This window comes from Hevea brasiliensis, chromosome 4 (assembly GCF_030052815.1).
Source record: "Hevea brasiliensis isolate MT/VB/25A 57/8 chromosome 4, ASM3005281v1, whole genome shotgun sequence".
In the NCBI taxonomy this organism is placed as follows: domain Eukaryota; kingdom Viridiplantae; phylum Streptophyta; class Magnoliopsida; order Malpighiales; family Euphorbiaceae; genus Hevea; species Hevea brasiliensis.
In genome coordinates this window covers 32,577,871-32,605,443 of record NC_079496.1, presented here as the reverse complement: position 1 = coordinate 32,605,443, position 27,573 = coordinate 32,577,871, and the positions used below count along the sequence as shown (strand labels likewise).

At 31.8% G+C, this 27,573-nt stretch overlaps 1 pseudogene; it reads left to right on the top strand.

Annotated features, from left to right (window-relative positions):
* Positions 1-9,023, top strand: part of LOC110656132 (D-3-phosphoglycerate dehydrogenase 2, chloroplastic-like) — a 44,891-nt pseudogene extending 35,868 nt beyond the window's left edge.
* The last annotated feature ends 18,550 nt before the right edge of the window (positions 9,024-27,573 follow it).

Sequence of the window (27,573 nt, the reverse complement as noted above, 5' to 3'; positions counted from 1 at the left end):
AAATTTATTTTGGATTTATAGTAAGTTATGGTACTGAAACACTATAAAATTGTGTGTTTTAGTTGAAAAGAACACTGGGAAAGAACCCGAAGAATCGAGTCAAGGCCAAGAGGCGACTTGCTTTAGGTTTGTGCACAACATCACTATGCTTTAAAATTCATTGATAAAGTGAATGAAATATGTATTTTACTTTTGCTTTGAATTGTTGAAAATTTATTTGTGACATTATTTATGATGTTTTGATTTAAATTGTGAAAGTTATTGTGTATATTTGAAATAGCATTGTTTAGCAAATTGTTAAGATAAGTTTTGAAACCACAGTGTCATGACCATATATTTGAACACCTCACTAGCATGACTAGTGGGGGTAATCAGTTTCGAATTTTGATTCCTTCTCTGGAGAAGTGTTGAGGTGTGCCAGTAGAAGAGGATTTGAATGGATATCCATATATTTGAGCTAGCTAGCCTTGTGATGTGATTCTCCTTAGCCTCTAGCTATTAAGATTATATTTGTTTTGAATGGCATGATCTAACTGTGAGTTTTATGAAATGTGTTTGATACTTCGAAATGAAATTGTTTGGAATAAAATCTCATAATTCATGTTTTGTGTTTAACTCGCACGCTCATTTCAATTTTTGAATAAATGTGATCTAAATTCTCATAAAGATTATTTTAGTATGTTGTGCACCACTGAGTCCTAGTACTCAGCGATAGCTTTTATTGCTGTCGCAGATTTAGATACTAGAGGAGTAGCAGACTGAGCTGCTGAGGTGTGAGGATCTATCAGCTTGAAGTTATCGGGTATAATTTATACCCTGACTGTAAATGTTTCTTTTGATGTATGTATTGAACATAAATGTATAGACATGTAAATTCGGTCTTGAGCAGCTTGTACAAAGTTTGTATAAAGTTGTAATAAAATTTAGTTTGGACTTTCCCAATGTAAATTTTAGTATGATGTATTTATAGATTGTTTGTCTTTAATGAATGGAAATGTTTTATTTTAATTTGAATGAGATTGATAGATATTATTTTAATGATTATTGAATTTTGGGAATTGAGAAATTGGTTGAGATTGAGTATGAATTTGAAGCAGTGGTTGAAAAATTATTGGAAGTGCTTTTATTTTTCAGGTATTTGAAGAACTGTTTTCTCAAAATACAGATGACACTCTGCCAAAATTTTTATAAAATTTGCGAAAAAATAAAATGGGCCAAAAATTTTAACTAGTTTTCAACTTGAATTAAATTTTTAATACCTATTAGAAAATGCTCACCACTTATCAAAAATAAGAAAATTGTTTTAAAATCCCTTGTAGGGTACTTGATGGGTTATCGGTAGGTGAAGTTCGATAGTTCATTAAATATTCTACGGGATCATGTTATGCTTTACAGAGGGGTAAGGTGTGACATTATTCATCACCATCACATTCTTCACATGATTGATGAATGTGGAGTTTGCAAATGTATACAATTTTATCTTATTTTATATATATAAAAAAAAATCGTCTATGACTTAAATTCAAATTAATAATCAGAATAATTAAGCTAAGAGATGGCAATAAATTAAATATTTTTAGGTGTATAATTCAATCAAATTTTATTAAAACAGACTTAAATAGTATATAATTAAATTTGAAAAGGATTTAAGTTTAGGATACTCGTGTCATATTCAAATTTTATATATTGAATACCTCTTACTCAAATTAGTTTAAACAAATAATTAATTAATTATAGAATATATATTTTTATAATAATATTTATAAATTTTTATATATTATATACTAAATAAATAGAATATAAATATTTTTTGGAAATATTATTTAAAATATAAATTATTAAAAAATATATTTTATTTAAATTATTAATTAAAATATATAAAACTAAATGGGTCGGATATTATTCGAGCAATAATAATCAATTTGAGACGGATTCGTGTAGTTTAAGCTAAATTTTAATTGAATTTTGGATGGGTTTAGATATTAAAAATATCAATCAGGCTAAGATTCGAATATAGTGATTTTCATAGTATTCTACCTGTAATATCCTTATTTTAGCTAGTCCGTACAGTCTACTGTTCCGGTGACCAGTGTCGGTCCGGGCAGCTAGAACGTCCAAAAAATAAATAAAATAAATAAATAAATAAATAAATAATATATATTTGAACTAAAGTGAGAAACTATAATTAACTCAAATATTAATAAGAAAAATTTAGAAAAAAATTTTAGAAATAAAATACAACCAAGTTAAATGAGCCGGTGCCCTAGCGATGGGTAACCTAGTGGGAATTTGCGGTTCTTGCAACTAGGAGCCCTAGACCCAGGGAAAAATTTATAAAATAATTTTTGGGACTCCAGAGAATGGTCATTGAGGTTCCTATGGCACTAGAATGCCAAGAAAATATTTAGAAAAATTTTTCAATCGGTACAGACAATTTTGGCCCGTTAAGCCAAACGGAGGGCATTTAGTCATTTCGTCTTCAGAGATGATTTTTGGCCGACTTGTCCAGTTAAGCAAATAATTATTATGATCGAAAATATGAATAAATATTGCTAAAAATTAAATTAGAAATGAGTAGAGAAGAAAAGAAAAGAAAATGAATTAAAATTATAATTTTGACCTCATGCTTATGTCACTAAGCACTCCCACCCAATCACCACTTGACAAAATAAATAAAAGGGATAAAAATGAAGCAAAAATGAGATAAAAACAAAAGAAACCAGCAGTTTCCTTCTTCATACGGGCTGAATCAAGAGAGAAAGAGAGAGAAAAGGAAAAGAAAGAAAGAAAGGAAGAAGGAGAAGGAGATGAACAGTAGCAGAAACAGGGGTTCAGCAGGGCAGCATGTTTCTCTTCCGTCCAGGTGAGTTTGGCTCCACATCTACGGTTGATTTTTGGATATGTTTGAGGTATGTATGTGTGGAAGTTATGTTTAAAATTTGGTGATTGTTCAACGGTTGGATTTGGAGAAATATATTGTTGAACACAGGCTGTCTGTAGAATGAATTCTGAATTTTGGCTACTGAAATTTGAGAAAAATAAAGAGTTAGTATGCTTATAAAATTATGAAATTTGGTACAAATGATATTTGGGATGTTGAGGCTGCTGGGTTAAAATTTGGTGAATTTTAGACCAGTGGTTTATGAGATATAAATTGTTTTGCATGAGCTGTTTGAGTAAGACTGATTTCTGCAAAAATTCAGATTTTGAAGGGTTGAATGAATGTTTTGATATCTCATGGTATAGATACTATTTGATGCTAAAATTTTTATTGATATTGTATAGGGATGTCTTGAATATATGGTTAAAATTTGGGATTTATCTAACGGTTAGATCATTATATATAAATTTGAATGCACAAGCTGCCAGATTGGGTATTAATGGGTGGTTGTGGATTTAAGATTTATGATAGGAGTTTAGTTCAATTTAAGGGGAAATGCTATTGAATTTTTATTGGATATTTAATTTAGGAAAGTGAAGTTATAATTGATTATGATTATTATGGTTCTAGGAGAAATCTTGAAGAATAACAAGCTCAAGGTTGGTTTCAAAAAGGTTAGTGCTAATTCATCCTTAAAACTTTATATATATATATCATGTGGAGTATGAAATGAGAGTGAAATTAAGAGAATTGAAACAAGTTTGCATGAATAAATTCCACCAATTTTGGCAGCCTTAGGATACATTAGGGTTTCATTGATTAGATTGAGTTATAGTTGTACATGGCTGCCATTGAACATAAATTAGATACTTTGATTCATTGATTGCATGTATATGGAGAATTGAAATGGTAGAGTTAGGGTTTGGGCACAATTTGAGATTTTGTTTATGTAATGATGAAAGTGAGTTTTAATGGTCAATTAGTGACCATTTGGTTATGTGTAAACAAGAAATGAGGTGGTTTGATTAGTGGGAATTGCAGTTGGTATGGCTGCCCATGGTGACCTGCAGAATTAGACATGAGTCCAGCAGGTTTGGGCAGCCATATCTTGAATTTTATGGGTTCAATTGGTACAAGGCAAAGTGTACATGAAACTAGACACATAATGGCACAACTTTGGTGAAGAAACCATGCCCATAAAACCAAACTAAGTGGACCAAAAGCTTGCTCAAATCCGGGTGACCTGCAGGCTGTTTCTGCAGAATGACCAAATGAACAGTGAACAGTGATTGTTCATTTGGCCATAACTCAATGTAGAAAGGTCCAATTGACCTGAAATTTTACCAGAAACAAGATAAGATATATACCAACAACTTTCATGAAGAAACCTACCCCAAATTATAACCAGAACCTATCCAACAAGGGAGTTGCAGTCACTGTTCACTGTACTGTAGATATGGTCAGTCCAGAAAAATTCCAATCCGGCCAGTTGTGGTTTTTGGACCATAACTTGAGCTACAAAACTCCAAATGGAGTGATTCAAAAAAGGAAATTAAACTAGACAAAATAAGGAACAACTTTCATGTTGATCATTTTACCAAATTCCCACTGCAAAAATGACTAATGGAACAGTAAAAATAAGGTATAAAAACTAAAAATTCTGCTCAATTAACTTTAAACTTATAAATGGTATTGGCAACCAATACCAACAAATTTTGAATGCAAAATGTGGTATGTTGGGAGTATTAAAATCAATGTACCTATTGTCTATGCAAAAGTCAACATTTTAGTTGACTAATGAAATGAATAGTAATATTCAAACTTGAAATTCAAAAATTGTGAAACTTAAAAGTGCAAAATGCCCTAGTAGGCCTAATGTGATTGGTTTGGATAGGTTGGCATGCCAATAGGGTTTTGATAGCAGTACTGCGTATGATGTATGGCTTCATTGCCATTCTGTGATGTGATAGCCTATGGCTATACTGATTATGATGTTTTACTTGACTTTATGCCTTATTGCTCTTATGGCTTATTAGCCATTCTGTTTGCACACCGGGAGACACATTGTGACCGATGGTGTGACGGCCCGAGGTACCTGGTACCCAGTGCTAGTTTACCCGTTTATCCAGTCCGGTCAATTTGTATAGGTTACTTGGGCATGGAAAAGTATAACTGTAATTGAACTGATTATTAAAGAAAATACGAAAATTAAATATCATGAATGATTACAATAAAATACAAAGAAGCTCAAGATCATGAAGAAAATAATTAACAAAATGCATGAAGAAGTTAATATCATAAAACGTAATTAGCCCTCGACTAAACAATAAGTTAGTAATTATTCATTTCTTATGAACACAATAGCTAGGAAATTATTATTTTTATTTGCATATTATATTTTCTTGTATTATTGGCACCACTAAGCTTTATGCTTAGCGCGTCGCTTTTGCAACGCGTAGGTACTGAAGATTTGGACAGAGGGCCCAGTAGACCACAGATTGGGTAAGGCCATTCACAGTTCTGCATAGTGTCTGTGTCACCTCACAGACTACAGTGCATTGGTAGGACACTAGGTCCCATTTTATATTTTATGATTTTTTGTAAATTTTATAATTAAACTCTTATTTTATCATGTGTATTTGAAACAAATGTAATATAATTTTGTATTAATGTAAGTACTTGTAATTTGTGATTATAAATAACATATGAGAATTTATTTATGATTTGAGTCTAATGATGATGTGAAATGAATGAATGACAAATAAAGGAATTGTTAAGAAATTGTTGTAAATTGATGTGATACAAATGGAGCTTGTGAATGATTGGAAATTATTGAAAGTGTTTTTAAACAGGTTCAAAAGAACTGTTTTTCCAATTTACAGCTGGCACTCTGCCGGATTTTCTATAAAAATTGATTAAAAATTTAGATTTATCAAAAATTGTAAACAAATAATTTAAAAGGGATAAATTGTAATAGAACTATGAATTGGTGCTCCGGCACACTGAGTGACATAACTTGCTCGGCTACACTATAGTCGGGTAAGGGGTGTCACACTACCTGTTGTCATTCATAGTTTAACTAATTAATTAATTTTAGAGAAAAGTACACTTCAATATTCTGTGGTTTGCACGTTTTATTAAAAGGGGCTTGAGATTTTCTTTTTTGCACATAAGAGCCTATGATTTAACACCGTTAACACTTAAAGGATAAAGTGATTAACGGTGTTAGATATTTACTGATGTGGCAGGTGTACATTGACGTGGCGATAATGTGGCAAACATGATGCTGACATGGCATGACATCAATGCCATTTCAGTGAAAAGTCATCACCACATCAGCATTTTTATTATTTTTTATATTTAGTTTGGGACTTAAGTGCAAAAAGCTAAAAGCACATATCCCTTGTGTGCCAAAAAAAGGAAAGCTCGGGCTTGAATACTAAAAGTTTGAAATTACATGATACTTAAGTATATTTTACCTTTAATTTACAAATAAGTCTTTATATTTTGACAAATAAATCTTTAAACATTATTATTTTAATCCCTTTGCCCTTGTTTCTCCCTCTCACTCTGTTTCTCTCTTTCAATGTCTTTCACCATCTTTCTTTCTATTTAGGTCTTTCTCCCTCTATTCACCTCTTTCGCCCTCTCTCTCTTTTCTTATTTGGGTTCCTCTCAATCCCTGTCTCCATCTCGCTATTTCTGTCTCTCTCTATCCATCTCTTTCACACACTCTCTCTCTTCTTATTTGGGTCCCTCTCCATATTTGTCTCTCTCACTCCATTTCTGAGAGGGAGAAAAAAAGGGAGTGACAGAGGCGAAATGTTAGAAATAATTATAATATTTAAAGACTTATTTGTAAATCAAATAATAAAATACACTTAAGTATCATATACTTCTAAATTTTTAGCATTTAGGGCTCAAGCTTTCTTTTTTGTGATACTTAAGGGACATGTGCTTTTAACTTTTTATACTTAGGTCTCAATATAATAATAATAATAATAATAATAATAATAATAATAATAATAATAATAATAATAATAATAATAATAATAATAATATTGATGGTGTGGCGTTGACTTGTCACTGACTTGGCATTGATGTCATGTCACATCATCACTATGTCAGCACATACTTGTCACATCGGTAAATATCTAATACCGTTAATCATTTTATTCCTTAAGTGCTAATGGTATTGGACCATAATCCCTTATATGCACAAAAAAAAAAAAAAAAGCTTTAAACTCCCTTTCAAAAAACTCGTAAACTACAGGGCACTTAAGTGTACTTTTTTCTTAATTTTATGCACAGGTTTATTAAAATATGAGCATTATTATTGTATAGGACAATGGAAATGAAACAAGTATGTTGGTGTATCTCTAGTTGGGAAGACATTAGCAGTGATGGGATTTGGAAAAGTTGGATCAGAAGTGGCAAGACGTGCAAAAGGATTAGGTATGAATGTTATTGCTCATGATCCATATGCTCCTGCTGAGCACTTGGAGTTGATTTGGTCTCTTTCGAACAAGCCATTTCCTCTGCAGATTTCATCTCTCTCCACATGCCTCTTACTCGTACAACCCACAACTTATTCAATGATGATACCTTTGCAAACATGGAGGATGGTGTTCGCATTATTAATGTTGCTAGAGGTGGTGTGATTTATGAACATGCATTAGTTAGAGCTCTTGATTCTGGATAACTTGCTCAGGTTATTCATATGACTTCAACTTAAACACAAGCTGACTTATTTTATGAATTAAAAGGCATAAAGTACTTGGGTGTATCTGCTTTTATCATTGAGGTTCTGAGTTTTTTTTTTTGTTAGTTAGGATTTATGATTTTACACTGTTAGTACTTAAAAAATAAAATGTCTAATGATATCAAAAGAATGTTGACGTAACGCCCTAGATGTTGTCACCTCAGATAATTTTTTTTTTATGTCATTAGATATGAAATTTTTGTTTAAAACTGGTCCACTAAATATCCAATATTAGATAGGTCCCACTAATATACAATAGGCTTATTTTATTTTGACAGAGCACATCTTATTCATAGAATAATTTCTCGATTATAAGATCCAATATTTATTATAACTTGACTATTAATAAAATTTTTTACATAATTTCTTTTGTCTCATCAACTCATACATAGGCAGCATTGGACGTGTTCACTGATGAGCCTCCATCCAAAAATAGCAAATTACTACAACATGAGAATGTCGCTGCCACGCCTCTTCTTGAAGCAAGCACAAAGGAAGCAAAGGCATATGAATTGTGGATTTTGATTTGAACTTTCAGCAACACATTGATTAATTTCTTTCTTTCTAACCAATATATATATATATATATATATATATATATGGATGTTTACCAGGAAGGTGTAGCAATTGAAATAGTAGTGGCTGTCACAGAAGCACTTAAAGGGGAACTTTCAGCTACTGCTGTAAATGCCCCCATGGTTCCTGCAGAGGTTTTATCAGAACTAGCTCCTTATGTGTTGCTAGCTGAGAAGATTGGTAGGCTAGCTGCACAATGTGGCTGGAGGGAGTGGAATCAAATCAGTGAAGTTGGTTTACGAATCGGCTCGAGACCCAGATGACTTGGACACGAGGCTTCTCCAAGCAATGGCCATAAAAGGGATCATTGAACCAATATCATCCTCATTTATTAATCTTGTGAATGCAGATTTCATAGCCAAACAAAAAAGTCTACGCATCAGGGAGGAACGTATAGTTGTTAACACATCCCCAGAGTTCCCAGTCCACTCAATCCAAGTACAAATCTTCACTGTGGATTCTAAATTTGCAAGTGCTATTTCTGAGAATGGAAATATAACCATTGAAGGAAGAGCGAAATATAAGATTCCACATTTGACACAATTGGGATCATTGGGTGTTGATGTGAGATTGAAAGGGAACCTCATTTTGTGCAGGCAAGTAGATCAACTTCGAATGGTTGGCCAAATTGGAAACATTCTTGGAGATCATAATGTAAATATCAGCTTTATGAGTGTGGGAAGAACTGAAAGGAGCAGTTGAGCAATAATGGAAATTGGGGTCGATGAAGAACCTAACGTAGAGGCTCTAAAGAAGATAGGAGATGTATGTGCCATTGAAGAGTTTGTGTTTCTCAAGTTTTAACTAATCTAGAAGTGAAGAAAATATTGGTGATATTTTCTTGCTTTTGAAGGTGAAGCTAGAACAAGTTTCAGAATTATGAAGTCAGTGAATCAAGAATAAAGGATGGTAGCCATGCATGGATGTTCATCAGCTTTACAATCCCTAAAACTTCCAAATTGTAATTAATCAGGTTTACCTTTGATCATAACTTTGATACTTGAGTCGTCTTTGAGCTTTCCGTTCAATTTTCAGTTGGAATCAAATAAGATAAAGGCAAAAGGCGTATTTTAACCCCAGGCCAATAGTTTCTTGCACATTTTCGAGGTTCCAACAAACCTTTCAAATTTTTAAAATGTATTTAAATAAGTCGTTCAAATTTTGAAAATATATCAAATAAGCCTTTAACGGACAAATAAACCCTTTAAATTTTAAAAATAGATCAAATAAGTCATTACGGTCAATTCATATCTTTTCTTCACGTTTTACCTCATCTCTCTGTGACTAACTTCCTTTAGTACTGTCTATGAGATTTTGTCCATGATCACCTCTTACATTTTATAATATGTGCCACTCCTTTAACACTATTACTATGTAGAATACCAACATAGAAAAAGAGGATAATGGCGACAATAATGAAAAAAAATATATTATTATCAACAAAATAATTAAAAGATTTCGTCAGATCATAATCAAATTGGTGAAGGTGACCATGGCATAAATGATGAACCAATAGAGAAACTTCTTGAACCATATACCACAGAACAACATACCATTGGGATGTTACAGATCAAATATGCAAAATTTGTATTAGAGGCAAGTTATAATCTAGTCTCTTTTAAGCTCCATTTGTTTCCTGGAAATTTTTTTCGTATTTTTAAGTGTTTGTTTGCTCAGGCAAATAGGTCAAAACAAAATAATTTTTAAATCAAAGGAAAAATTAAGTCATTTTCTATTTTCTAAACTTTGATAATCTTATTAAAATGTGAGAACACTTATACATACATGATATAAACATATATCTTTAGTTTAACATTGCAACCAAACAATGAAAAATATATATTTTTTAAACTTTTTCCATAAAAAATATTTTTCATATACAATTTATTTTCCATAAAACAAATGGAGCTTTAATCTATTTTTAAAAGTTAAAGGGTTTATTTGATCTATTTTTAAAATTTTAAAAGTTTATTTATACGTTAAGAGCTTATTTGATCTAATTTAAAAATTTGAAGAACTTATTAAGACCTTAAAAAAAATTTAAGGATTTATGTAATTAATGATCCATATTTTAAAGGCCAAAATATGCCTTTTGTTTAACTTAAAAATCAAATCTAAATAGCTAAAATTCTAAAAATAAAAAATATAAAGAAAATAAATATATTAGTAAGGCTGATAAAAAAAATTTAAATCCAAAAGAGAAGCCACACAATATATAAAATTAAAGTAAATTATTTTTAATTTAGTTGTGGCATCATGTGCTTTCTTAATTTAGTTGTGTTATTACTTTTTCTAGGGGTGTTTAGTTTAACATTTAAATGCAATTGATATCTGATAGATATTTCAATAGATAAATCAATATGTTTGCTGAATTTATTAAAATTGTTGTTGATAACTGATAGGCTATCTATCAATTTTATTTTTAAAGTTATTTCTTATTAAATGATTGATTTTATTTTATTTTTTATTTAAACTATATCACAATTTTAAAATTTTTAATTGCAAAATTTTTATGTTATTAAATTAATTTTTTATATAATAAATTATTTAAAATTATAAGAAATATTAGATAAATATAACAATATAATAAATAATAATTAAATTGGTCATAATTTTCATTCTTTTTAGGCCAAATGCTATAAAAAAAATAATCAAAACTTTACTCATTTTTGCAATTATATCTAAATTTTTTTTTTTATCAAATTTGGCATAATTTGAAAGTTTAGTATTTAGTATGGCTCGATCAAAATTAGGAATTTAGGGGTGCTGATGTTGTCACTGATGTAGTAAAATATTATTATTTTATATGTTGTCACTGATGTAGTAAAATATTATTATTTTATATGTTATGCTGATGTGATATAACTTTAATAATTAAAAAAATTCAAAACTTTTTAACTTTTGTTAATTATAGCTAATTCTATAAGTTTGTTTAATTTATAGCCAATTGACTAATTTTTATCTAATTGGATCAAAATTAATATACTTAATATAATTATAAAAAATAAATATTTATATTATTTAGTATAACAAAAAAAATAATATTCCCCTATTTCTCTCTCTTTTTTTGCGATATTTATAAAACTTATTTATAAAAATAGATAAATTCTTATTTATTTAAAATAAAAAATATCTCTCTACTCATCTCTCTCTCTTTCTGCCCATTATCCTCTAATAACATGTATATATACCTTTCACCCACCTTTTTCCCTCTAAATTATATCCCTTCTCTCTCTCTCTCTCTCTCTCTCTCTCTCTCTCTCTCACACACACACACACACACACACACACACACTATCATCCAATAATATATAGACATTCAACCACATGCTTATTATTATTATTATTATTATTATTATTATTATTATTATTATTATTTACTAAAATATTGAATATTGTTATTATTGACATTTTTTACATGAATTTTTAATTTTTAAATAAATAAAAAATATGAGGGGAGAGAGAGGAGAAAATTATTTTTTTTTTTATTATACTAAGTGACATAAATATTCATTTTTACAATTTTATTAAGTAATAAAATATTAATTTTTGACTAAGTTAAATTAAAATTAGTCAATTAACTATAAATGAAATAAACTTATAGAATTGGCCATAATTGATAAAAGTCGAAAAGTTTTGGATCTTTTTAATTATTAAAGTTATATCACATCAGCAATAACATATAAAATAATAATAATTTTGCTACATCAGTTGCCACATCAGGAAAAACATAAAAGTTTCTACCACGTTAGCAATAATATATTAAAAAATAATATTTTTACCACATCAGTGGCCACACCAATACTTCCAAATCCTCAATTTTGACTGGATCATAATAAATACTAAATTTTCAAATTAGGCCAAAATTAACCAAAAAAAAAACTTTGGCTATAATTATAAAAACACATAAAATTTTAGATTGTTTTGAATATTAGGCCTTCTTTTCATATATATATATATATATATATATATACACACACACGCGCACGAATATATTTGCGAAAATGGGTTCAATTGACCCCTTATTTTCCTGAATTCCTTTGCATATAAACATATTTTATAAGTGTTCACCCCACCTAAATTTAGGGATTAAACCCTATTTTTGATAATATTTAAAATTAGTTGAGAAGAAAAAAGTTATATATTTAAAATTTATTTATTTTTAAAATTTCACTTCATTAATGAAATTTATTAGAACAAATTGGTATAATTATACATGTAATACATTGATAAATATTTTTAATTATTTATATAATATTTTATTATATTTTCTTATATATTGACAAAAAAAATTCTAGATCTACCACTATATATATATATATATATATTGTATTATAAATTAATAATTATATGTATATTTTAATAATAAAATAAATAATATGATATACACCTTTATTGGTCATTAACTTATCAATAGTAATAACTAAAATTAGTTTATTAAACACTGATGATATATTAGTTATAATAAGCTATTAGTAACAACTATCAATTATCACTTAATTCAATAATTAAACTAAGCAGGCTCTTCATCTCTAATAAAAAGGTAGAGTCTTAGATATTTTGGTTGTTATTTACAATTTTGTAAAAAAAAATTAGATTTATCTTATCAATTAGACTAATTTAATTAAAAATAAATCATTGATCAGTCTGACCGGCACTTAAAACCTTATTTATATATAATCAAATTGACTTCAACAAGCCAATTGATTAGTCCCTAAAAAAATATTGATTAAATGATGAGTTCGAATCTAGATTGATTGATGAATTTTGAAGTAAGTTGACATTTATACTATACACCAACTTTGGGAGAAATTGCACCAACCATCGGGTTGTTTCATTTCTATTCTTGAATTTCAATTTGTTACAAATGAAATCCCTCAACTTTAATTATATTTAAAAAATCCTCTTAATATTCTATGACATATTAACAAATAAAAAAAAAATATAAAATTACTATTTAGCCAATTTTTAAAAATAAAAATTACTACTATGCACATTTTTCCTTTCATTTGTATGATTAAATTAGTTAATAATTAATTATCAATAAAATTATTTTATTTTATTATTAATGCAGTTATTGGTTATATATATTATCATTATTTTTATTGTTTAGTATCATCATCAAATAAGACATAAAATTATTTTATTTGATGTGGATAGCTGATATATTTTAATAAATTATTATTATTATTATAGCAAAGGCAATACAAAAGGCAGTGAAGAGAAAAAGGGAATGGTATAAGAAATTACCTAAATGTGATAATAATGAGGTATATGAATAGTACAAGATAGCAAAGAAAGAGGCAAAAAAGGCAGTTAGTCAAGCAAGAGCGCAGGCCTTTGAAAAGTTATATGAGAAACTTGAAATTAAAGAAGGGGAGAAAGATATTTATAGATTAGCAAGGAGTAGAGAAAGGAAATGTCAAGATCTCAATCAAGTTAGGTGCATTAAGGATAAAGAAGGAAAAGTGTTGGTGAAAGATGAGGACATTAAAGAAAGATGGAGAAATTATTTTAATGATCTCTTTAATAATAGTCAAAATGGAAATAGCATGAATATAGATTTTAGAACAATACAAAAGAATGTAAATTATACTAGAAGGATTAGATCTTTAGAAGTAAAGGAAGCACTTAAGAGAATGAAAGTGGGTAAAGCCTGTGGACCCGATGAAATATCAATTGAAGTGTGGAAGTATTTGGGAGATATGGGAGTGGCATGGTTAACTAAATTATTTAATAAGATTCTAAACTCAAAGAAAATGCCTGATGAATGGAGGAAGAGTATTTTAGTACCTATTTTTAAAAATAAGGGAGACATACAGAGTTGCTCAAACTATAGGGAAATTAAACTCATGAGCCATACTATGAAGTTGTGGGAGAGAGTTGTGGAGCATCGACTACTTCATGATACTTATATCTCTCTCAATCAATTTGGTTTCATACCCGGTCGTTCAACTATGGAAGCGATCTTTCTCATTAGAAGCTTGATGGAGAAATATAGAGATGTGAAGAAAGATCTACACATGGTTTTTATTGATTTGGAGAAGGCTTATGATAGTGTTCCAAGAGAGGTCTTATGGAATGTGTTAGAACAAAAGAGGGTATCTATTAGGTATATACAAGTATTGAAAGATATGTATGAAGGAGCAACTACTATTGTGCGCACAGTGGGAGGGGATACAAGAGATTTTCTGATCTCAATTGGATTACACCAAGGATCAGCCATAAGCCCTTACCTTTTTACATTAGTTTTAGATGAACTGACGAAACATATACAAGAGAGTATTCCTTGGTACATGATGTTTGCGGATGATATTGTTCTGATAGATGAGACGCGAGAAGGAGTCAATAGGAAGCTAGAACTTTGGAGAAGTACTCTAGAGTCAAAGGGTTTTAAGTTAAGTAGAACGAAGACAGAATACATGCATTGCAAGTTCAGTGAAGGCCAAATTGGTGATAGGGAAGGAGTTAGTTTGAATGGAGTGGTACTGTTCCAAAGTAATCACTTTAAATATCTAGGCTCAGTCCTTCAAGTAGATGGGGGATGTGAGGAGGAAGTTAGTCATAGGATTAAAGCCGGATGGTTGAAGTGGAGACGTGCCACGGGAGTTTTATATGATCGTAAGATTCCCAATAAATTAAAAGGAAAATTTTACCGTACAACCATACGACCGGCTATGTTATACGGTAGTGAGTGTTCGGTACTGAAAGAGTCATATGCATCTAAGTTAAGAGTTGCAAAGATGAGAATGTTAAGGTAGATGAGTGGCCATACTAGACTAGATAAAGTCCGTAATGAAAGTATTAGAGAAAAGGAAGGAGTGGTGCCAATTGAAGATAAGTTGAGAGAAGGGAGATTAAGGTGGTTTGGTCATGTGAAGCGTAGACATACGGAGGCTCCAGTTAGACAAGTAGAGCACATTAGGTTAGAGGATAGAAAGAAAAAAAGAGGTAGACCTAAATTGACTTGGAGGAGAGTAGTACAACATGACTTAGAAGTATTACACATTTCTGAGGATTTAACCCAAAATCGTTCAGAGTGGAAAAAACGAATCCATATAGCCGACCCCAAATTTTTGGGATAAAGGCTTAGTTGAGTTGAGTTGAGTATTATTATTATTATTATTATTATTATTATTATTATTATTATTATTATTATTATTATTATTATTATTATTATTATTATTATTATTATTATTATTAAAAGAAAGAAGAATAATCTAGACCCTTTCTTGTCCAAGTACATGACCCAACTCCCCTTAATTTTCTTGGATAGAACTCATTGTCCCTTCTATTCTTATTTCAAGCCCTCTCCTCATCATCTTCATCATTGTTAATAGATTTGAGTTCTGAAACTACAACTGCATGCCTCACTTTAGTAACCTTAAGCTATGCCTTTGCTACAACGCTAGTCTCATTAGCAATTCCTTGTTCTAATTTTTCTACCCTCAGCTTGGTAAGCTCGTAATCTTGTTTTGCCTGATGCTCTTTCGTTTATGCCCTTTCCATATGGGAATTTAGGTGGAAGGGGTCTCTCAGATCTTCTTCATTTGGCCACTAAATCATAAGTTGTTAGCATTGCTGTGTTCATCGGGAGGTGCAAAAGAGTTGGTATGCAAGTCGATGATTTTGGTGAGTGAGGAGAGGAAGAAATTTTGATAGCCAAAATTAAAGGGTGATCAAGTAAGAGAGAGGGTGACGGGGAGGAGAGAAGAACTAGGGGACTATTCATTAATTTTGCATTTTGAATAATGCAAAATTACTGTTCAATTCCTAAAATTATTTTGTTGATGTTGATTATTGTGGGGTTGTGGGGGGCGTCAAGTAGCGTGAGACAAAAGATCATCTATTAGGATTACATAAAGTGCACTAAATAATGTCTAAAAAAGATGGTGGAGTCACATCGGTGTCACTTGTGCCATCCTCACAAATAATATTTCCTAGACATACAATTTATACAATCTTAATAAAATCGAGTCCACTGGTATCACGGTACTAAGATTTATGCTACAAAGGTATAAATAGACAGTAATCGCCACTTGGGTAATAACTAGAATATATTCGTTGTTTGTTCCGAGTGACATCTAATTGAGGCATTAATTTCTGAATGGACAAACGAAGGGACTTGATTAATGCACTCAATTTTTTGATAAGGTCGTGGATGACAACTTACTCCTTACAGAGGTTCCACAACCGTCATCACCATAGCTCAATGTCTAGGTTTAGGATAGTGGGTACATAAGGGAAATGTGTTAGGCACCTCTTACACCTGGTCTAACCTCGTTAATTCGAGTGTCAGTTCTCGATTAATGTTTCTAAAAGTTTTGTTTATTATTCCTTTATCAAACTTCTTATCTAAAAATGTAATTTTTAAACCTACGCGGGCAAGTAATTCAAATAGGGGTTGTTTACAAATACTTTTCATGTACAAGTACTCCTTATTTGGGGTTGCTAAATTAAATTAAGTGAAATTTACTAAATTAGTAAAATTAATTTATTATTGACATTTTAATTTACAAACAAATTCAATTTACAAACAACCATAAGCTTTTATGTAATTAATTAATTTATTTATTTACCAAGTTATCCTAAGGATAATTAAGCTAAATAAATTATTTACATGTGTAATTTATTCTAATAAACACATAAGGATTCAAGCAATTACATCCTAAAAATATTTGTTTCTAGCATGTCAATTTATTTTGTTTTTTACCAAATATTTAATTATATTTAATTTACATACCAAAGTTGGTTTTTTATACAAATAAGATTTAATTTTAATTTACCTAATATTTATTTAATTAAATTTCATACATAAGTGGGTTAAAGATATAAATAAAATTAATTTTATTATTTACCAAGTAAATCCTATTATTACAACATATTACATACAAAATTGTTATTTTTAAGAAAGTTTAAGGGGTACTTACCTTTTAATTATTGCAGTTGCCATTGAGCAAGCTACTCTTAAAGAATGGTATTCTCTTCTAGTATGGCAAGTTAATCTCTGTCTTACTCCCATTAATTTCCACTAAGCCCTTTTTGATATTTACCTTAGGGCTACTTACCAATTTATTTTTTTTAAAATAAAATAAATATTACAATTAAAAATTTAATCACTTATAATATGAGCTTTTAATGGGCCAAAATTATACAATGGTCATGGGTCCATCTAACCTAATTCTAACATTTCATAACACCATATCACATCATATACATCACTAAAATTAGATCAAGATACAATTTAAATCTTGAACAAAAGAAAAAAAAGAAATTTTCATATCTGACAAATTCTCTATGTCTTTGTATTTGAATTTCTACAAATATCTAAACAATTGTAAAAATTACAAAAACATTATAGGAGCAAGATCAAACATCATGTTAAATTATAAAATTAATAACCATATTAAAATCATTATGAAATAATTTACAAAAATCCAAATTTTTAACAGTGATAGATTTGCACTAATTTTTAAAATTACGATATCTCTCAAACTACAAAATAATTTTTTATGAAACTAATAAGAAAAGTTGGAGAAGATCTTGAATTTAATTTTATATTCAAGAATCGCAGAAAAAGATAAAGAATTGAGAGAGATATGACCCTTAAAATTTGGCTACATTGCAAATCATGATATGCAAATATCTTAATTTATGACAACCATAACATACTCAATGTAATAGCTTTTTTTACCATTTTTGAGGCTAAAATTATCAAAATTTCCTAAGGATTACAAATATAATTTTCATACAATTTTTACAAAAATAGAAGTACACAAAAATTATTTAAAAATGAAGTGACAATAACAAGAACATATGCAGAGTTGTTATCACCCTCAAATTTTTCACATATACATGAATGTTTTGAACAAATGAGACCATTTAAAAGCACATAAACATAAAAGAACATATATATGGCATATTCTTGAATATTCATAATTTAAAACACATAGTTTAAAAAATCTTCAAGGTTTGTTGAAGAAAAAGGAAGAAAGCAAGAAGAAAAAAGAAAGAGTGAGATGGGGAAAGCTTACCGAATTGGAGATGAAGTGAGAATTTTTTCTTATGTTGTGTTGTTCTCTCCTCCACTCCCTCTCTCCAACTTTGTTTCTTCTTTTCTATAAGGTATTTATAGGGTTTAGGTCAAAAAATTATATAGGAAGTTTATGTAATCCTTAAATAAAATGATTTAAGGAGTCTTAAAGAGGGAACTTTCTATTTAATTTTTATTTTTCTTTAAAAAAAACTATGGGCTTTTTTTATTTAATTAAAATCACTACTGGCCTTATTGGCCTTAGAGAGCCCAATTATGTCCAATTTGATTTTTTAATAAAAATAAATTCTCAAAATTAAATTTAAATAAAAAATAAAATTCATTTAAATTTAATTAAATATTTTTTACTCTTCAAAATTATTTTCTCCAAAAAACATGTTACACATATGATTATCTATTTTTAATGTCTCTAAATATATCTCACAGTCATACAACTTTTCATCATCGGGTTTCTCATGACCTCAATGTACATGCCCACAAGGTCACAAAAATAGGGGTCTACAGTTTGCCTCCCATTTTAGCGAGATTTGAAATCAATGCAAAAGTATTGCTCAAATTTTGTCAAAGTGATAACATATATATTTTTTTTTATTAAAACTAATTGAAAGCAAGTGCGATATCAACTATGAAGATTGAGTATATCTTTCTCTGTCGATATATCCTCTGCCTGAGTTAAGTTTAGAACTTTGAGTTATGAGACTAGCTAAGGTCTCACAATAGTGAAAATCGAGTGTATCTTGCTCTGTCGATACTCTCTGTGTCATGGGACTAGTTATGGTCCCACAATAGTGACAATTATGTGAATTGAAAATTTGAGTGCATCTTGCTCTAACAATACCCTCTGTGTTATAGGACTAGCTATGGTCCCACAACAGTGATAATTTTGTGATCTGAAATTTCAGGTGTATCTTGCTCTATCGATAGCCTCTATGTCATGAGACTAGCTACGGTCCTACAATAATAACAATTGTGTGATTTGAGAATTTCAAGTGTATCTTTTTCTATCGATACCCTCTGTATCATGGGACTAGCTACGGTCCCACAATAGTGATGACTATGTGATATGAAATTTCAAGTGCATCTTGCTCTGTCGATATGCTCTGTGACATGAGTCTAGCTATGGTCCCACAATAGTGATGACTATGTGATTTGGAAATTTCGAGTGCATCTTGCTCTGTCGATACCCTATGTGTCATAAGACTAGCTATGGTCCCACAACAATGATAACTATGCAATCTGAAATTTTGAGTGTATCTTACTCTATTGATACCTCATGTGTCATAGCACTAGTTACGATCCCGCAATAGTGGTGACTGTGCCATTTAAAATTTTGTGGATTTGTATTTAGGACCACAGTCCTAAACTACTTACGTATCCTCCTCATTATTCTTGAAGAGGAATTGAACCCACACGTAGTTCGACACTTAAAAACTATGGTGATGCATGATCTTCTACACCTTATACACCTACAGGTGATATGTTGATGCATGATCTTCTACACCTTACACACCTATGTTGTGCGCCTAAACAAAGTTTAAGGACTTAACGAAAAAAAATTGATCTGTGATTTGAAATTTTTGAGGCTTTAAACCTAGAACCTCCTGGCTTTTGACTTATCTCCTTTTTAGGGAGAATCAAATTCTCTCATAGTTCGACACTAGAAAATTGTGGTGATGTATGATCTTCTATGCCTTTCATATCTACAGGTAACATGTTGATGCATGATCTTTTATGCTTTACACAACTATGTTGTGTGCCCTAAACAAAGTCTAAGGACTTACCAAAAATCTGATTTGTGATTTGAAAACTGAGTTGATTAGATCTCAAAACTATCTGTGATCTATGTGCTTTCTATCCTTCATGTATGTATACTTATTTCCACTGGGGAATATCTTTGAAAACTTCAATGGGAATGAATATTATTGGGGATTTCTCTAAAAATTTCAAAGCTTTAATGGCGGTGTTGTGGAAAACTTACTAAGGAGGTAAGAGTTTTTCAAAACGTTTTAAAAAATGCACAGCAAGAGACTACCTTTATGTCAAAATATAATTTCTCTCTAATTTTTCATTAAGTCCCTTTTCTTTCTTATTATGGTTTATCATTCTAAAACCATGTGAAAGCATATGCCTTATCTTGATTCATTTTGCTCCTCTTCTACGTGTTTTATTCTTTGTGCCCTAATTTTTGCCTGAAATGCCCTTTTGAGTTTTCATTTCAACGGGCTTGCTTTAACTTTTGCCTAAGCTTCCCTTTCAGACAAGCTTTGTTTTTGCCTAAACCTTTTTAAGATTTTGATTTAGCTCTCTTTTTTTGTTTTTTTTTTTGTTTTTTTTTTCTCAAACTGCTTGATTATTCTATCATGATAAGAAAACTCAAATTGAACTGAAATATGCAGTCCTACTACTTAGTTTTTAATGTATCCTTCTAGACAAAACCATTTGCAATCATAACTAAATAGAATTCATTTCTTATCATGCAATTAAAACCTTCTTTATTAATTAGGGTACACCATTACCCCTTTTGCATTTAGTTTTGTCAAATTTCTAATCTTTCAAACTTAGAAATAAAACTGTAACCTGTTGAATGGCCCTTTTGGGTTTTCTATCCAGATCTTCTCTCACTCTCTTTTTGTCTAAACTGTCCTTTCAGATTTTTAGCCTAGCATTTATTATTTTTCTTTTCTTTTTATTTATTTATTTATTTTTTGTTATTTCCTTTTCTTATTTTTTCTTGACCCTAACTTTTGCCTAGACCGCCCTTTGCGAGTTTTCAACTTAGTGGGCCTATCTCACTCAAAGTACCTTTTGAGCCTATCAAGGTTAACTAATTCCTGGAACTCATTTCCATCCAGGTCTAATATTCTTGCAGTACCTCCTAGCAAGATCTTCTTGACAATATATGGGCCATCTCATTTTGGCTTAAATTTTCCTCTTGGATCAAAGGGAATAGGCCAGGACTGTTTTAAAACCATATCACCTTCTTTGATCTTTCTTGGCTTAACCTTTTTTGTTAAAGGCTTGGCTATCTTTCTCTGATAAGTTTGTAAATTATACAAAGCCATCATTCTCTTTCCATCAATCAAGGCCAATTCCTTATATCTTTTCTAAGCCCACAAATTTTCTATGACCTCGGCTTTGAGCATCATTTTTAAGGATTCAACTTTTAACTCAATGGGTAGACTATTTCTGTTCCATATACCAAAGAAAATGGGGTTTCCCCTGTGGATGTTCTTATAGTAGTGCGATAACCCCAAGAAGTATAAAAGAGTTTCTTAGGCCAATTCTTATAAGTTTCAACCTTCTTCCTCAAAATAGCTTTCGGATTCTTATTGGCTGCTTCAACTGCTCCATTAATTTGAGGCTTATATGGTGAAGACGTATGATGCTTAATCTTGAACTCTACGATCAATTCTAGAAAATCACCCTTAAATTGAATGCTATTATTTGAGACTATTTCATGAGGTACTCTAAGTAGAAAGATTATATTTTTCTGTACAAACTAATTCATCTGCTTAGCACCTACTACTCTGTAGGATTCAGCCTTAATCAATTTAGTGAAGTAGTCAATTGCCACGATTATAAATCTATAGCCATTAGAAGCTGTGGGAGAAATCTTATCGATGATGTCTATGCCCCAAACCTAAAATTGCCACAGTGAAATCATACTACAGAGCTCGCTTAGAGGTAGATGATTTAGATTCTCATGGATTTAACATTCATGACATTTTTCAACAAACTTAGCATAGTCAGTCTCTATGGTAGACCTGTAGTAACCCAATCCTTAGAATTTTTCCTGCCAAAAGCTTTCCATTCATGTGGGGACCATACATTCCTACATGTACTTCTTCCACTGTCTACTCAGCCTATTTCTTTATCACACATAAAAGCAAGAGTCCTTCAAAGAACCTTTCGTAGAGTTATCCCCTAGCCAAAGTGAATTGAGTGGCTAATCTATGAATTGTTGCTCTATTGTAACACCCCTATGTTCGGTAGTGCGTACTACTGTTCCGGTGACTAGTGTTGTCCGGACAGCTAGGATGCCTAGAACTACACTTCAATATGAGTAAGGAGACATAAAATAATGAAATACAAGAAAAGAAAATACAAGAAAAACAAAGGAAAAATAATAGCAAAGAAATGTAACCAAGTTAAGCGAGCCGAGAACCCTAGCGATGGGTGACATGCCAGGAAGTCACGGCGTGGACCGTTGACTATACTGGACATGAGGAACCCTGGAAAATATTTTTAGAACTTAAATAGACACCTATTGAAATACAAATATCATTAGAAATATCAAAGAAAAATTAAATAATTAGTACAAAGAAAAGTGAGAAATCGAAAAACGGACAAAACCCGGTGTTACCGAAAAATCGGGAATGCAATCCGAACAGGGGCATTGTGGTCATTTGACACCCCGAGTTGTCTTTTGACCTAAATGTCCATTGAAAATAAATAATATTACACTTGGAAAATATAATAAAAAATTAAATTAGGGGTACCTAATGTAAATAGCCAAAAGTGGAGTGAAATTTGGGTAATTAGCACTTAAATAATATTAAATCAATTTCTTATGTGAGTGGACCACTAAGGGATTATAATATGCATTAAGTGGGCAGATTACTCCACTAAAACTTCATCTTCCACCTTTAAAGACCACCATTGCCATAAAGAAAGCCTTAGAAACCACCATTGTTGTCCCATTTGTGAGCTTCATGCATCCATGATCCAAGCTTCAAGTGGTTAGGGTTTCTTCACTAAAAGTAACCACCACACCTTGGGCAGCATTTAGGGAGTGAGAAAGGTAAGTTTTGATGAGTTTTTAAGAAGCTTCAAAATTGGTAAGTTTGTGTTTTTGAATGTTGCTTTGTTAAAGTTTGTAAGCATGTTATGGGTGTTTGATTTATGAAGAAATTTTTGAGTTTTGATGTTGAATGTGTGACGCCCCTTACCCGCGTACAGTATACCCGAGTAAGCAATGTCACACGGTGTACCGGCACACTCTAATATGCCTTAATTAATTTTTATCATGCTTTTGAATATAACTTGTGAAATATAATATATTTGAGCCATTTATCGAAATTATAATTTATTTGAGGTTCCGAAAATTTTGTAGAAAATCCGGCAGAGTACTGGCTAAAAATGGAGAAAACAGTTCTTCAGAACCTGTGAAAAACACTTCCAATATTCATACTCAATCATTTCTCAAACTCCAATGTCATCACAAACTCAATATTTTTCAACAACATTTCTCAATCAATCATTTCTCAGGGTACTCATGTATAAGCAATGAATAAATACTCAAATTTTTCCATACATAACCACAAATATTCATTATTTACATGAAACTCAAAATACATTACATAAGTTTCATTTACACAAAGGAAAAATAAAAATTGGTTACAAAATACTAAAATGAAGCCTAGTGTCCTACCAATGCACTGTGGAAGGTGAGGTGACACGGACACTTTGCAGAGCTGCAGGATGGACTCACCCAGTCTGTGGTCTACTGGGCTCTCGATCAGTATCTCCGGAACCTACGCGTGGCAAAAGCAACGCGCTAAGCAATGATGCTTAGTGGTGCAATAACAAAATAAAAGAAAATAGCAGAAAATAAATATGTATTTAATATATATGTCTTATTTGTTTTGTATCTGTTATATTCATTTATTTCTTTAACTTTGTCCATTTTCATTCATTTGGTTGCCCAAGTAACCTATACTAGATGACTGGACTGGATAAACGGGTAAACTGACACTGGGTATCTAGTACCTCGGGCCGTCACACCATCGGTCACATATGCATCTCCCGGTGTACAACAGAACAGCTAATAAGCTGTAATAACATCAGGCACAAGGCCACATCTCAATACAAGGTCAGAATGGCTAAAAGCCATGAAATCACAGAATGGCATATTGCCATGTGCAGTACTGCTAACTGAACCCTATTGGCATGCCAAACTATCCAAACCAATCTTATTAGGTATACTAGGGCATTTGATACTTTTGAATTATTCAAATTTTGAATTTCAAGTTTTGGTGTCACTATTCACCTCATTGATCAACAAAAATGTTGACTTTGGATAGAAAATAGGTACATTGGTTTTAACACTCCCAATGTACCACATTTCACATTTAAAACTTGTTGGAATTGAGCACCCATACCATTTCTAAACTTAAAACCAAGAGGGCAAAATTTTCAGTTTTTGAAGCCTAATTTTACAGTTCCATTAAGCACTATTGCAGTGGGAATTTGAGGAAATAGTAAACATGAAAGTTGTTCCTTATTTTGTCTAGTTGAATTTCCTTTTTTGAATCACTCCATTTGGAGTTTTGTAGCTCTAGATATGGTCTAAAAACCACAGCTGGCCGGATTTTAAATCTGCAGAATTTACCAAATCTATAGTACCATGAATAGTGATTGCCACTGTCTTGTTGGATGGGTTCTGGTCATAATTTGGGGTAGGTTTCTTCACTAAAATTGTTTGTCTATGTCTTAACTTATTGCTGTAAAAATTTCAGGTCAATTGACCATTTCTACAGTGAGTTATGGCCAATGTTCATTTGGTCATTCTGCAGAATTGGCTTGCAGGGTACCGGGATTGGGGCCAACTTTTGGTCCTCTTGCTTTGGTCTTTTGGGCATGGTTTCTTCAGCAAAAATGTGCCATTATAAGTCTAGTTTCATGTACAATTGGCCAAACACCAATTGGACCAACACAGCCAAAGATATGGCAGTCCAAGTGGGCTGGAATCACAGCCACCCAGCCGCACTCACTGGGCAGCATACTCATTCACTTTGCCATGCTATATTTCAGTCCAAATTATGGTCAAATTTCCTCAAATGGTCACTAATTGACCATTAGAATGTTCTTTAACAATTTCATAAGTCAAGTCCACATTTTACTCTCAAAACCCTAGTTTCCATTATAAATTTTCACAACATACCTTAATTACTAACTCATTCACTAACCACATGCATACATGCTTTAAACATGATCTCTAATCCACTTTAAGTCCATCAAAACACTCCATCATTGTTCCTTCATTAGGGCTGCCGAAATTCATGGTAGGAATACACACAAATTTGGTTCATTTAATTCACAAATTCATGTTGATTTCAAGTCCCTAACATGGAAAATAAGGGTTTTAAGTAGATAGGTGCACTAACCTTTAAGTGGCACTTCTTGGACTTGTATTCTCCTTAGAATTCCTACTTCTTATGGCTGCCTAGAGTTGCCTTGTGATGTGGGGATGACTTTTTGTGAAAGGATATTAGGATTTTAAGGTTGGTTTTTGGGAGATTTCAAGCTCAATTTGAGCAAAATGGAGGTTTGGCTAAGGATGGGTTTCGGCTGGTTTGGGAGGAAGGAGATGGCTGCTAGCTTTTGGTCTTTTTTGGTCTTGTTTATCTCTTTTTATTAGTTAGTTAAATGGTTGTTCAATTGTGATTGTTTGTAGCTTTTAAATGACATCATCATGATGTCATAAATGAGCCTTTTTTCTCATTTTCTTTTCTTTTCTTCACTACTCATTTTCAATTTAATTTTTTGTAATGTTTATTCATATTTTATGTCATCATAATTATTTACTCAACTAGACAAGTCGGCCAAAAATCACCTCTGAAGGCGAAATGACCAAAATGCCCTCCGTTTGGCTTAACGGGTCAAAATTGTCTGTACCGATTGAAAAATTTTTCTAAATATTTTCTTGGCATTCTAATGTCATAGGAACCTCAATGACCCTTCTCTGGAGTCCCAAAAATTATTTTATGAATTTTTACCCGTGTCTAGGGCTCCTAGTTGCGAGAACCGCAACTTCCCTCTGGGTTACCCATCGCTTGGGCACCGGCTCATTTAACTTGATTGTATTTTATTTCTAAAATTTTTACTAAATTTTTCTATTTAATATTTGAGTTAATTATGGTTCCTCACTTTAGTTTAAATATTTTTCCGAACGTTCTAGCTGTCCGGACCGACACCGGTCACCGAAACAGTAGAATGTACGGAGTTACTACCGGGAGGGTGTTACAACTCTTCCCCTATAATTTAAATTTCGTCCTCGAAATTTACATGATGCAAACAGTTGAGGGAACTGTTGCCTCATCGTCTCTTCACTTTCCCAAGTTGCCTCCTTGGTGTTGTGGTGCCTCCAAAGCACTTTCACTAGTGGAATCTGCTTGTTCCTCAATTCTTTTACTTCCCGAGCTAGGATCTGTATGGGTTCTTCTTCATATGTCAAATCCGGTTGTATTTCAATTTTTTCCCTGGAGATGACATGTGAAGGATCTGAGCGGTATCTTCTGAGCATGGATACGTGGAACACATTGTGGATCTTGTCCAGCTCTGGTGGTAAAGCTAGCCTATAGGCCACTAGATCCACACGTTCAATGACTTCATATGGGCCAATGAACCTAGGGCTTAACTCACCTTTTCTTCCAAACCTCAGTACTTTCTTCCACGGTGACACCTTGAGGAACACTTTGTCGCCAACTGTGTATTCTATTTCTTTTATCTTCAAGTCAGCATAGGATTTCTGTCTATCTGAGGCAACCTTCAGATTGGCTTTGATTAGTTTTACTTTCTCCTCAGTTTGTTTTACCAGGTCTGGCCCTACTAGTTTGTCTTCGCCCAATTCAGTCCAGCACACTGGAGTTCTACATTTTCTCCCATACAGTGCTTCATATGGGGCCATTTGGATGCTAGCTTGGTAGCTATTGTTGTATGCAAATTCTGCCAGTGGGAGGTATCTATCCCAACTTCCCTCAAACTCAATGACACAACTCCTTAGCATATCCTCAAGGACCTGACATATATTTCATATTATTATTATCATTTTAATTCAATATTTGTGTTAATTCAATTGGTTCAATTGTTTACCTGGATTACTCTTTCTGATTGCCCATCCGTCTGAGGATGGAAAGCTGTGCTGAAGTGGAGTTGTGTACCCAAGGATTCATGCAACCTCTTCCAAAATCTCGATGTAAACCTTGGGTCTCGATCAGATATGATGGAAAGTGGAATTCCATGTAGTCTAACTATCTCACTGATATACAATTATGCTAACTTCTCCAGTGAGTAGTCAGTCCTAACTGGCAGAAAGTGTGCTGACTTAGTCAATCTATCAACTATCACCCATACTGCATCATGTTTCTTCCGGGTGAGAGGTAGACCACTTACAAAATCCATGGTGACTCGATCCCATTTCCATTCAAGTATGCGTATAGGCTGTAGCAAACCCGATGGAACTTGATGTTCTGCCTTGACTTGCTGACATGTCAAGCATTTAGTCACATATTCAGCTAT